Below are 12,577 nucleotides of genomic sequence, written 5' to 3'. Positions count from 1 at the left end.
TTGCTTTTTAGCATTCGTAATTCCAGCTTTTTTCATATACAGTATTTAAAGGAAGAAATTACCTGATGTTTCAGTTAGTATATGATTTTTAAATGGAAATTTAATCCAAGTAAGTAAAAAAAACTCAAGGAATTTGATGAAAGAATGTCTTAACACATTAGGAAGTGTTCTTTTTTTTATGGCATAAAATATCAGTTAAACATTAAATATCATATAATAGATAATACAGCTTCTGAAAACTTCAGAGACTAAGATCTAGATTATATCTTTGACAATCTAGGATACTCATTAATAAATGTAAAACAAGTTTTTTGATCATTAAAGTGCTTTTATCAAGAAAAGGTTGAGAACCTGGGTTTCGTTAAATGAACTTTTGCTTATCCAGTAAAAATGCAAGCCAACAGACTAGAAAATGGTATTTGATTATTTGATTTTGAGATATTGAGGTATATACGTGTATAAGTATATATATATATAACAAAAACTTGCATCCAAAAGAACTGTCGCAAATTAACAAGAAAGAGACTAAGTTTTTTTTTAATGGGCAAAGGACTTGGACAGACACTTCACAAAAAGAGGAAACCCCAACAGCCAGTAAGTATGAAAAGTTCAGCATCATTAGCTAATAGAGAAATGCAAATTAAAACAAAATGAGAGACTACTGCATAGACACCAAAACGACTAAAAAAATTTTTAAAAGACTGGCTATGTTAAATATTAATAAACTTATGGAGGAACTGAAACTCTGATAATGTGATTGGTGGAGTATAAATTGGTACTGCCACTTTGGAAAGTGTTTGGAAATGTCTGCTAAAGCTAAAGTACCTATATTTGTGACCCAACATCTTTATGTCTGGGTATGTACCTGAGAGAAATGAAAACATATCCACACAAAGGCTTAAGCATAAACGTTCATAGCAGCCAGATAATCATTAGAAGCTGGAAAGAACCCAGATGCCCATCAACCAGTGAGAATTGAGTTAGACTCTCACTGTGGAAGAAAAATGAGTTAACACTCACAATCTAATGAGAAGTACTATGATGGCAGTATGAAAAAGGTACCAAGAGCGTAATGAGATGTGCCTACTTCAGTAAGGGTGGGGGAGAGGCAGACATGGCAGAGGAGGAGATTTGGGAGGAAGGAAGAAACAGAAAATTTAATATGCTAAGTCTTGAAGGACAGTTGGGAATTTACCTGAAAGCCCAAGAAAGAGGAAAAGCCTTTGCACTGGCAAAGGGTACAAAGATAGTAGTGACTGAGAAAGCCTGGCATATTTATTGAACAATGAGTAAGGAGTAGGATATGATTTTCAAGATAGAGTCCAGATCCTAAAGGCCAGATAAGCCATATTAATAAGTTTAAATTTTCTTATGATGAATCCACATTGGTAAACATTTTTAAATAATTAAATTACATGAATAGATGAAAGGAGAAAACCATATGATCAACTTGATGCAGAAAAGACATCTGAAAAAAATTTAATACCTTTTCCTTGATAATGAGAATTCTTAGAAAACCAGGTACATTTTGTTAACTTGATAAAGAACAATATCAGAAACTAATAGGGAGCATCTTACCTAATGATGAAACACCCAACATGTTGCTTTTTTTTTTTTTTTTTTTTTTTTGGCTGCGTTGGGTCTTTGTTGCTGTGCGCGGGCTTTCTCTAGTGGCTGTGAGCAGGGGCTGCTCTTCATTGCGGTGCACGGGCTTCTTATTGCGGTGGCTTCTCTTGTTGTGGAGCACAGGCTCTAGGCACGCAGGCTTCAGTAGTTGTTGCACGCGGGCTCAGTAGTTGTGGCTCGTGGGCTCTAGAGCACAGGCTCAGTAGTTGTGGTGCACGGGCTTAGTTGCTCCACGGCATGTGGGATCTTCCCAGACCAGGGCTTGAACACGTGTCCCCTGCATTGGCAGGCAGATTCTTAACCACTGCGCCACCAGGGAAGTCCCCAACATGTTGCTTTTTAAGCCTGGAGTAATAAAAGCCTCTCGCCACTAGTATTCAACATTTTTCTGGAGGTACTAGCTAGTGCAGTAAAACAAGAAAAAGTAATGAAATATAATGTTGTAGGGGAACAGGGAAAATGTGAATAGGTTTAATTAGTTACTTTGAAAAACTAAAACCTTGATTCATTTGGTAGTCAACATGAGACCTATTAAAGTATAGATAAAATGTGTATACACACAGATAATCCTATTTGAAAATGCAGGTAAAGAAATATTGAGAGAAATAATAAATTATTAACAAGGCTATCTCTGGGTGGTGGATATATAGGTAATTTTCTTGTTTAGATGTTGATGTGTTTCTCAAATTTAATACACAAAAGCCACTAAAGGAGAGTTTAAAGCAAGAAATTTATAAGTGATTGCAGAGCTACCGAAGGATTTTAAACAAGAGTTTGATATAAACAGGCTTCCAGTTTAAAGTATTATTCTGATAACATTGTGGGAGATGTGTGAGATCAAGAATGGAGTCCGGCTTAGAGTACGGAGGCTAGTGTAATTGTCCAGATGTAAGATTTTGAATAGCCATTGAACATGAAGTGAAGAAATATTTAAGTAGAAAATTAGGGCTTCCCTGGTGGTGCAGTGGTTAAGAATCTGCCTGCCAATGCAGGAGACACGGGTTTGAGCCCTGGTCTGGGAAGATCACAGAAGCCGCGGAGCAGCTAAGCCCACGCGCCACAACTACTGAGCCTGCACTCTAGAGCCCGTGAGCCACAACTACTGAGGCCTGTGCGCCTAGAGCCCGCGCACCACAACGAAGAGTAGCTCCTGCACGCCGGAGCTAGAGAAAGCCCACACGCAGCAACGAAGACCCAATACAGCCAAAAATAAATAAAATAAAAGAAATAAATTTAAAAAAAGAAAATTAATAGAACAGATTGTCCCCATGTGGAGAATAAAGGTAAAGGAGGCATCAAGGGTGACTTCCTGCCTGCTCTTCTTTGTACTGAATTCATCAAACATTGAGTGCTGTTTGCCAGGCATTCTGCCAATAGCCAGATACAAAGCTGAATAAGATACAGTTCCATCTTCAACGAGCTCAATCTATTGGGGATACAGTCACATCAACAATTTTAAATCAAATGTACTTAGACTTATAAGATGAGTACTTGTTATCTAGGCAAGTTGACTAAGGCAGTTTAGGTACATGGGACAGCTAGCATAATCACAGTCATCCTGGGGAGACAGCATAGTGTATGTAGGGAGCAACAAGCAGTTTATGGCTGGACCAGGAAAAGTTAAGGCATGAGGAATGCCAGGAGATAGAGCTGGAAAAGAAGCAGGAATCAGATGTGCTAAGGATAATCTTATAAGGAGCTTGGACTCGATCCTTTAAGTGACAGAGCCAGCAAGAGCTAGAATGGTTATATTTGTATTTTAAAGTTTAAAAGGATATTTAAGGACATAGAAAAATAAAGTCTTTTAATAATTAGTATCAGAAAAATAAAGTCTTTTAATAATTAGTATCAGGGGGATTTCCCTGGTGGTGCAGTAGTTGGGAACCTGCCTGCCAATGCAGGGGACATGGGTTCAAGCCCTGGTCGGGGATCCACATGCCGCGGAGCAACTGAGCCCGTGTGCCACAACTACTGAGCCTGTGCTCTGGAGCCCGTGTGCCACAACTGCTGGAGACCGCGCACCTGGAGCCTGTGCTCTGCAACAAGAGAAGCCACCGCAACGAAGAGTAGCCCCCGCTCACTGCAACTAGAGAAAACCCGCGTGCAGCAATGAAGACCCAACGCAGCAAAAAAAACCAAATTAATTAATTAATTTAAAAAAATAATTAGTATCAAATTGAAATAGTTACATTGTTATAAAACAGTATGACTAGCATGATCTCATTCTGGTAAAAGTAAGAAGTAACGGATATACACAAAGATTTTCTCATAGTTTTGAGGTTATGGGTGTACTGTTTTTGATAACCAACTTTACTGAGATATAATTTACATACACTTAAAATTGGTATGCTTCATTATATAGTTCAATATTTTTGGCACATGTATACACCTGTGTAATCTACCACCGCAATCTAGTTATAGAAACATCCGTGAATCCATAAAGCTCCCTTAATTTCCTTTGCAGACAGTAACCACTTCCCACTCCCCAGGCCCTAGGCAGCCAGTGATCTGTTTTTTGTTTTTACAGATTTGCCTTTTCTGGAAATTTCATATAAGTGGAATAAAATAATATGTAGTCTTTTATATCTGACTTGTTTTGTTTAGTATAATGTTTTTCAAATTCATCAGTGTGTTGCATGTATCAGTAGCTTGAACTTCTTGTTGAGTAGTATTCCATTGTATGCATATCCTACAATTTGTTTAACCACTCTCCTATTGGTGGATATTTAGGTTGTTTCCATTTTATTATTCTAGCAGATGTGTAACAGTATCTTGTTTTAGTTTGCATTTCCATATGTTGAGCATTTTTTCATAAGCTGTTTCCCTAACTTCTTTTGGAAAATATTTTGATCTTTTTCCCATTTTAAAAATCATATTGTAAATTTTATTGAGTTGTAAGAGTTCTTAATGTATTCTAGTTACAAGTCCTCCTGTCAGATATATATCTCTTGGTGAATATTTTGGTAAAAACAAGTATAAGAATATAGGAGGATATATACCAAATGATTCTCCCTAGGTTTGGGGATTATGGTGAGTTTTATTTCCTTCTTTTGGATTATATATTTTCTGATTTTTCACATTTAACATATACCATTTCTGTAATTTAAAAAAATTAGTTTAAAATGCTCTGAAGGAAAATAGAGAAGGTATTTTAGCTAGAGAAGAGTACAAGATCAAGAGAGAACTTTTTTTTTTAAAAGATAAGAGATTAGAGCATTTTTATAGCCTAATGGAAAGGAGCCAGTATGATGTAAGAATAGCCTTTTAATTCCTTAGGCCTTTGTAGAAGTACCTCATGTTGTATGTTGACACTAAAATAGGCAACAACTGGATTAATAGGGGAAGGAAATAAACACTTAATAGGAGTTGAAATTTCTTTAGAAGGACTATCTCAGAGGTGCTAGGAACTGATTTAAAAGTAAAAATAGGGAATTCCCCTGCAGTCCAGTGGTTAGGACTTGGCACTTTCACTGCCATGGCCCCAGGTTCAATCCCTGGTCGGGGAACTAAGACCCTACAAGCCGTGCAGTGCAGCCAAAATAAGTAAATAAATAAAAAGGTAAAGATAGGAAAAAAGTGTCTATATACAAAATTATTGAGTTGACTTTGTACATTTTGTTCACCCTTGGTGCATTTCTAATCCAAAATTTTCTTTCTCCCTCAGGATCACTTTCTTAGGGACTATAAATTTCATTTTAAATTAACTGGGATTTGATATATTTAAAAAAGAAAAACACCCTATTTTAAAAATCAGCATTTAATTATTCAGTTTTGGATTACTGCACTTGACCATTAGTAAGACTTTAATCAAATTCTTGCAAAAGATAATAATTGCTATGCCCCCCTGTTTATACATATAGAACTCTACATTTAGAAACATGTTTTTCTAGGTACCAAAACCAGAGGACAGGCTAATTTTGATGCTATCATTGCTATGATCTACTTGTGGTCAAATTAGTTAACCCCAAAATTATCATCTCTTAGGTTTGATAGGGGAATTACTTTAAAAATTACTTAAAATAACCATAAGAGGTATTAGAGAATTACTAGATTCCTGTTCTAATCATGAGTTACTTTTTAAAAAATTAATTTATTTATTTTTGACTGCGTTGGGTCTTTGCTGCTGTGCACAGGCTTTCTCTAGATGTGGCAAGAGGGGGCTACTCTTTGTTGTGGTGCGCGGACTTCTCACTGAGGTGGCTTCTCTTGTTGTGGAGCATGGGCTTTAGGCACGCGAGTTTCAGTAGTTTTAGCACTGGGCTCAGCAGTTGTGGCTCACAGACTCTAGAGTGCAAGCTCAGTAGTTGTGGTGCACAGGCTTAGTTGCTTCACGGCATGTGGGATCTTCCCAGACCAGGGATCAAACCCGTGTCCCCCACACCGGCAGGCAGATTCTTAACTGCTGCGCCACCAGGGCAGTCCCAATCATGAGTTAGTTTTATTAAAAAATTATACTATTTATTAATTTACTTCTATATGTTTTCATTGATGATGATAATTTTGGCTTTGTTAATCTGCATTGCTGCAAAGTGCTTTTTGGTACTCGAGTTAGGAAGTAGAGAAAGGAAGAAAATCAGAGGTATTAATAATGAAAGCATATATAGTATAATCTTTGAGGAAAACTAGTCCACAGAGCAAATTTGTACCTTTAAATATTTATGGTAGAAAAAAAGATGGAAAATAATTCGATGGAACATACAGCTCAAGTGATTAGAAATTGAAAAGGGAAATAAACTAAAGCAGAAAAAAAGAATTAAATTATTTAAATGGAAAGAACAATAGATTTAACATCAAAAGCTGGTTTTTTGACAAGTACAAGAAAATAGAGAAACCTTTGACAAGTTAGATGAAGAAAAAATACTAATAACATTAGGAAAGAAAAAAGCATAGATGCAAACACAGGAGAGTAAAAAATTATAATTGCAGCTTTATGTCACTAAATGTGAAAGTGCTGTCAAGTGGGTGGTTTTTGTAAGAAAATGTAAATTGCCAAAAGTGACTTAAGAAAAGATAACCAAAAAAAGTAGTAACTATAGATAAAATTGAAAGTTGGAAATCCACCCCTAAAATAAACTACCAGGCCCAGATAATTTTACAAGCTCTATCAAAACATTAAGGAACATATAAGTCTTATGTTAAATAAACTGTTTTCATGTATAAATGTTGACTATTTCCCAACTCATTGTGCTAGAATTAGTATAGATACTCAAAACAGTAGTTCTGTAAACCAGTGTATATGACTATGCTCACCAAGTCTCTAATCCAATTTATGGACATTAATATAGAAATCTTAAAATGTGAGTAACTCACATCTAGAAATATATTAAGGTAATAATTTACTATGTGCTAGGTAGTGTGCTAAGCAGTTTATGTGGATTATCTCAATCTTTTAAGAACCTTACATTGTAGGTGCCAATTTACAGGTGAGGAAACAAAGACTAAAAAAAATTCTTCATACTCATGTGGAGTTTATCCTAGGAGTGCAAGAATTGCTTGGCTTGGGGAAATTCTTTAATGTGATTCACTGTAGTATGGTGGTTGTTTCATTACTCTCATATAAATTTATCTGTTAGTCTGTAACTCTTTAAAATGTCATCTCTGATTTAAAATGTAGTTACATAAACATGATTAAAACACTAGAAAATAGCAACATAACTGTTAGAACAGTTCTTCCCTTATATAATCATTATTAGTCTCTTTTATATAGTATGTTTGCAGAAATTTTCAAGAAGGAAGTACCTCATTCATAGGCATAAATAAAAATGCTATTGTCCATCAGGTAACAAGATTGAAAACTCTGTGAGAAAAAAATACTTTTTTAAAGTTATAATTCTCTTTAGTGCTTTTCTTTCTTACAAGTAGTTTTTACAATTTTTTTTGAATTTTTATTTTATTTATTTTTTTAAACAGCAGGTTCTTACTAGTTATCCATTTTATACATATTAGTGTATATATGTCAATCCCAATCTCCCAATTCATCACACCCCCCCCACCACCACTTTCCCCCCTTGGTGTCCATATGTTTGTTCTCTACATTTGTGTCTCAATTTCTGCCCTGCAAACTGGTTCATCTGTACCATTTTTCTAGGTTCCACATATATGCGTTTATATACAATATTTGTTTTTCTCTTTCTGACTTCACTCTGTATGACAGTCTCTAGATCCATCCACGTCTCTAAAAATGACCATATTTTGTTCCTTTTTATGGCTGAGTAATCCATTGTATATATGTACCACATCTTCTTTATCCATTCATCTGTCGATGGGCATTTAGGTTGCTTCCATGACCTGGCTATTGTAAATACTGCTGCAGTGAACATTGGGATGCATGTGTCTTTTTGAATTATGGTTTTCTCTGGGTATATGCCCAGTAGGGGATTGCTGGGTCATATGGTAGTTCTATTTTTAGTTTTTTAAGGAACCTCCATACTGTTCTCCTTAGTGGCTTTATCAATTTACATTCCCACCAACAGTGCAGGAGGGTTCCCTTTTATCCACACCCTCTCCAGCATTTGTTGTTAGTAGATTTTCTGATGATGCCCATTCTAACTGGTGTGAACTGATACCTCGTTGTAGTTTTGATTTGCATTTCTCTAATAATTAGTGATGTTGAGCAGCTTTTCATGTGCCTCTTGGCCATCTGTATGTCTTCTTTGGAGAAATGTCTATTTAGCTCTTCTGCCCATTTTTGGATTGGGTTGTTTTTTTAATATTGAGCTGCATGAGCTATTTATATATTTTGGAGATTAATCCTTTGTCTGTTGATTGGTTTGCAAATATTTTCTCCCATTCTGAGGGTTGTCTTTTCATCTTGTTTGTAGTTTCCTTTGCTGTGCAAAAGCTTTGAAGTTTCATTAGGTCCCATTTGTTTATTTTTGTTTTTATTTCCATTACTCTAGGAGGTGGGTCAAAAAAGATCTTGCTGTGATTTATGTCAAAGAGTGTTCTTCCTTTGTTTTCCTCTAAGAGTTTTTTTAGGGTCCAGTCTTACAATTAGGTCTCTAATCCATTTTGAGTTTCTTTTTGTGTATGGTGTTAGGGAGTGTTCTAATTTCATTTTTTTACCTGTAGCTGTCCAGTTTTCCCAGCACCACTTATTGAAGAGACTGTCTTTTCTCCACTGTATATCCTTGCCTCCTTTGTCATAGATTAGTTGACCATAGGTGCGTGAGTTTATCTCTGGGCTTTCTATCCTGGTCCATTGATCTGTATTGCTGTTTTTGTGCCAGTACCATATTGTCTTGATTACTGTAGCTTTGTAGTATAGTCTGAAGTCAAAGAGTCTGATTCCTCCAGCTCCGTTTTTTTCCCTCAAACAGCTTTGGCTATTCGGGGTCTTTTGTGTATCCATACAAATTTTAGGATTTTTTTGTTCTAGTTCTGTAAAAAAATGCCATTGGTAATTTGATAGGGATTGCATTGAATCTGTAGATTGCTTTGGGTAGTATAGTCATTTTCACAGTATTGATTCTTCCAAGAACATGGCATATCTCTCCATCTGTTTGTATCATCTTTAATTTCTTTCAGCAGTGTCTTATAGTTTTCTGCATACAGGTCTTTTGTCTCCCTAGGTAGGTTTATTCCTAGGTATTTTATTCTTTTTGTTGCAATGGTAAATGGGAGTGTTTCCTTAATTTCTCTTTCAGATTTTTCATCATTCGTGTATAGGAATGCAAGAGATTTCTGTGCATTAATTTTGTATCCTGCAACTTTACCAAATTCATTGATTAGCTGTAGAAGTTTTCTGGTGGCATCTTTAGGATTCTGTATATATAGTATCATGTCATCTGCAAACAGTGACAGTTTTACTTCTTCTTTTCCAATTTGTATTCCTTTTATTTCTTTTTCTTCTCTGATTGCCGTGGCTGGGACTTCCAAAACTATGTTGAATAATAGTGGCGAGAGTGGACATCCTTGTCTTGTTCCTGATCTTAGAGGAAATGCTTTCAGTTTTCACCATTGAGAATGATGTTTGCTGCGGGTTTGTTGTATATGGCCTTTATTATGTTGAAGTAGGTTCCCTCTATGGACACTTTCTGGAGAGTTTGTATCATAAATGGGTGTTGAATTTTGTCAAAAGCTTTTTCTGCATCTGTTGAGATGACCATATAGTTTTTCTTCTTCAATTTGTTAATATGGTGTATCACATTGATTGATTTGTGTATATTGAAGAATCCTTGCATCCCTGGGATAAATCCCACTTGATCATGGTGTATGATCCTTTTAATGTGTTGTTGCATTCTGTTTGCTAGTATTTTTCTGAGGATTTTTGCATCTATATTCATCAGTGATATTGGTCTGTGATTTTCTTTTTTTGTAGTATCTTTGGTTTTGGTATCAGGGTGATGGTGGCCTCATAGAATGAGTTTGGAAGTGTTCCTTCCTCTGCATTTTTTGGGAGAGTTTGAGAAGGATGGGTGTTAGCTCTTCTCTAAATGTTTAATAGAATTCACCTGTGAAGCCATCTGGTCCTGGACTTTTGTTTGTTAGAAGATTTTTAATCACAGTTTCAATTTCATTACTTGTGATTGGTCTGTTCGTATTTTCTATTTCTTCCTGGTTCAGTCTTGGAAGGTTATACCTTTCTAAAAGTTTGTCCATTTCTTCCAGGTTGTCCATTTTATTGGCATAGAGTTGCTTGTAGTAGTCTCTTAGGATGCTTTGTATTTCTGCGGTGTCTGTTGTAACTTCTCCTTTTTCATTTCTAATTTTATTGATTTGAGTCCTCTCCCTCTTTTTCTTGATGAGTGTGGCTAATGGTTTATCAATTTTGTTTATCTTCTCAAAGAACCAGCTTTTAGTTTTATTGATCTTGCTATTATTTTCTTTGTTTCTATTTCATTTATTTCTGCTGTGATCTTTATGACTTCTTTCCTTCTACTAACTTTGGGTTTTGTTTGTTCTTCTTTCTCTAGTTCCTGTAGGTGTAAGGTTAGATTGTTTACTTTAGATTTTTCTTTTTCTTGAGGTGGGATTGTATTGCTATAAACTTCCCTCTTAGAACTGCTTTTGCTGCATCCCATAGGTTTTGGTTCATCATGTTTTTGTTGTCATTTGTCTCTAGGTATTTTTTGATTTCCTCTTTGATTTCTTCAGTGATCTCTTGGTTATTTACTAATGTATTGTTTAGCCTCCACGTGTTTGTGTTTTTTTTATGGTTTTTTCCCTGTAATTGATTTCTAATCTCAAAGCATTGTGGTCAGAAAAGATGCTTGATATGATTTCAGTTTTCTTAAATTTACTGAGGCTTGATTTGTTACCCAAGATGTGATCTATCCTGGAGAATGTTCTGTGTGCAGTTGAGAAGAAAGTGTAATCTGCTGTTTTTGGATGGAATGTCCTATAAATGTCAATGAAATCTATCTGGTCTATTGTGTCATTTAAAGCTTGTGTTTCCTTATTAATTTTCTATTTGGATGATCTATCCATTGGTGTAAGTGAGGTGTTAACTTCCCCCACTATTATTGTGTTACTGTCTATTTCCTCTTTTATAGCTGTTAGCAGTTGCCTTATGTATTGAGGTGCTCCTATGTTGGATGCATATATATTTATAATTGTTATATCTTCTTCTTGGATTGATCTCTTGATCATTATGTAGTGTCCTTGCTTGTCTCTTGTAACATTCTTTATTTTAAAGTCTATTTTATCTGATATGAGTATTGCTACTCCAGCTTTCTTTTGATTTCCATTTGCGTGGAATATCTTTTTCCATCCCCTCACTTTCAGTCCATATGTGTCCCTAGGTCTGAAGTGGGTCTCTTGTAGACAGCATATAGATGGGTCTTATTTTGGTATCCATTCAGCAAGCCTGTGTCTTTTGGTTGGAGCATTTAATCCGTTCACATTTAAGGTAATTATGAATATGTATGTTCCTATTACCATTGTCTTAATTGTTATGGGTTTGTTTTTGTAGGTCCTTTTCTTCTCTTGTGTTTCCCACTTAGAGAAGTTCCTTTAGCATTTGTTGTAGAGCTGGTTGGGTGGTGCTGAATTCTCTTAGCTTTTGCTTGTCTGTAAAACTTCTGATTTCTCCATCAAATCTGAATGAGATCCTTGCTGGGTAGAGTAATCTTCGTTGTAGGTTCTTCCCTTTCATCACTTTAAATATATCATCCTACTCCGTTCTGGCTTGCAGAGTTTCTGGTGAGAAATCAGCTGTTAACCTTATGGGAGTTCCCTTGTATGTTACTTGTCGTTTTTCCCTTGTTGCTTTCAATAATTTTTCTTTGTCTTTAATTTTTGTGAATTTGATTACTGTGTGTCTTCGCATGTTTCTCCTTGGGTGTATCCTTCCTGGGACTCTCTGCGCTTCCGGAGAGTGGCTATTTCCTTTCCCATGTTAGGGAAGTTTTCGACTATAATCTCTTCAAATATTTTTTCGGGTCCTTTCTCTCTCTCTTCTCCTTCTGGGACCCCTATAATGCGAATGTTATTGCGTTTAATGTTGTCCCAGAGGTGTCTTAGGCTGTCTTCATTTCTTTTCATTCTTTTTTCTTTAGTCTGTTCTGCAACAGTGAATTCCACCATTCTGTCTTCCAGGTCGTTTGTCCGTTCTTCTGCCTCAGTTATTCTGCTATTGATTTCTTCTAGCGTATTTTTCATTTCACTTATTGTATTGTTCATCTCTGTTTGTTCTTTAGTTCTTCTAGGTCTTTGTTAAACATTTCTTGCATCTTTTAGATCTTTGCCTCCATTCTTCTTCTGAGGTCCTGGATCATATTCACTATCATTATTCTGAATTCTTTTTCCAGAAGTTTGCCTATCTCCACTTCATTTAGTCGTTTTTCTGGGGTTTTATCTTGTTCCTTCATCTGGTACATAGCCCTCTGCCTTTACATCTTGTCTTTCTGTGAATGTGGTTTTTGTTCCACAGGAACAAAATTGTAGGATTGTAGTTCTTCTTGCTTCTGCTGTCTGCCCTCTGGTGGATGAGGCTATCTAAGAGGCTTGT

At 35.9% G+C, this 12,577-nt stretch overlaps 1 protein-coding gene across 9 annotated transcripts in view; it reads left to right on the top strand.

Moving 5' to 3' along the window:
- Window positions 1-12,577, top strand: part of PALS1 (protein associated with LIN7 1, MAGUK p55 family member) — a 105,334-nt gene that overhangs the window by 53,554 nt on the left and 39,203 nt on the right. The window lies entirely within an intron of this gene.

Source organism: Balaenoptera borealis (genome assembly GCF_965194805.1).
Source record: "Balaenoptera borealis genome assembly, chromosome: 3".
NCBI lineage: Eukaryota > Metazoa > Chordata > Mammalia > Artiodactyla > Balaenopteridae > Balaenoptera > Balaenoptera borealis.
This window is presented reverse-complemented; position numbering and strand designations above follow the sequence as displayed.